Source organism: Otolemur garnettii, unplaced genomic scaffold (assembly GCF_000181295.1).
Source record: "Otolemur garnettii isolate 467f Iridium unplaced genomic scaffold, OtoGar3 scaffold00274, whole genome shotgun sequence".
Lineage (NCBI taxonomy): Eukaryota > Metazoa > Chordata > Mammalia > Primates > Galagidae > Otolemur > Otolemur garnettii.
The window spans coordinates 821,087-822,283 of NW_003852669.1; the positions used below are offsets into that span (position 1 = coordinate 821,087).

At 67.4% G+C, this 1,197-nt stretch overlaps 1 long non-coding RNA gene across 1 annotated transcript in view; it reads left to right on the forward strand.

Moving 5' to 3' along the window:
* Positions 1 to 213: 213 nt before the first annotated feature.
* The window catches only part of LOC111722531, a 17,055-nt gene continuing 16,071 nt past the window's right edge, over positions 214 to 1,197 (forward strand). Inside the window, exons 1-2 of the long non-coding RNA XR_002771313.1 lie at positions 214 to 407; positions 647 to 720. This is a non-coding gene — a long non-coding RNA (uncharacterized LOC111722531). The remainder of the gene's footprint in view (positions 408 to 646; positions 721 to 1,197) is intronic.

The following is a 1,197-nucleotide window of genomic DNA, read 5'->3' on the forward strand; positions in this document are numbered from 1 at the left end:
AGCGCAGACACCATGGTGAGTGCTCTCAGCTGGGTCAGGCCGGAACCTGGCGCGGCGGCCCGGGACCGGGCCTGGGGGCTCACGAACCCGACCGCGCAACGCGAGCTTGGCTGGGGGGCCCTGGGAGCGCACCGCCGGCGGTGGGAACAGCCTGGCTGCTCGGCAGGATAGGTGGGAACCACGCGGGTCGTGGCGGGGCCGATCGCTGCCTTGCTTCCCAGGCGGGTTCGCGCGCCACACCTCAGCTTCCTGAGCTTGGGAAGGAGAGGTGCGGCTAGGGCGCTAGGTCTTCCCGGCTCCGGCCGGGGCCGCCAGTGTGGAAGGCTGAGCGCCAGCAGCGGGAGAGGCTCAGGGATGCACATCCCTGCGATGTCCCCAATGCACAGCTTGACTTCGAGCCGTGGCAGGTGAGGAAAGCCTAAAGACGGCCTGGGGGTGGGGCGGATGGGGACAGGGTAAATCAGCCCCGGGTGGCAGGGGTTGCGCCCCAACGACCCTTTAGTCCAGAGTGTCCCCAAAGGAGCAGCCAGAGGGCGGGGTAAAATGTGATAGGAGCGTAGTGGGACCAGCTGCCGCAGCCCGGCTCCCCAACCCCTTCCCACCTACAGCTGGTCACTGACGCTCAGCTTTCTCCCTGTCCCCACAGTACGGATTTGTGAATCACGCCCTGGAGCTGCTGGTGATCCGCAATTACGGGCCCGAGGTGTGGGAAGACATCAAGTAAGTGACCAGCCGCTGTAGCTGTGGCCCTGCGACGGCGCCCTGTGGGAGGCACCGGGGGCGGCTGGCGACGCTGCTCTCGGCGCCTCTCCTCCTGGCGGGGTCGCGGGCGCGCATCCTCCGAGATGCCTCCGCCCGCCGCGCCCGGCTGCAGCTGCACTCCCACGCTCGGGAGTCGGGACCAGGAGAGGAGGGGCGGCCGGGGCGGGGCTGGGAGGGTGAGAGCGGCGGAAAGGAGCCCCTTGGGGTCACCGCGGCCTTCCGACCCGGCCTGAGCGTGGGAACGCTCTGCCGGCGCTCCTTAGCTCGCGGGCGAATCGGCTCCCACGCGGAGAGGGGCCCGAGGGACCACACAGGCCTCCGCGAGGTTCGGGCTTCCAGATGCCTTGGAAACAAACGGAAGACCTTGGCTCGTTTTTGACTTACACACCTTGCGGATGCATAATAGTTAAGCCTTTTTGGTATACTAACACACAC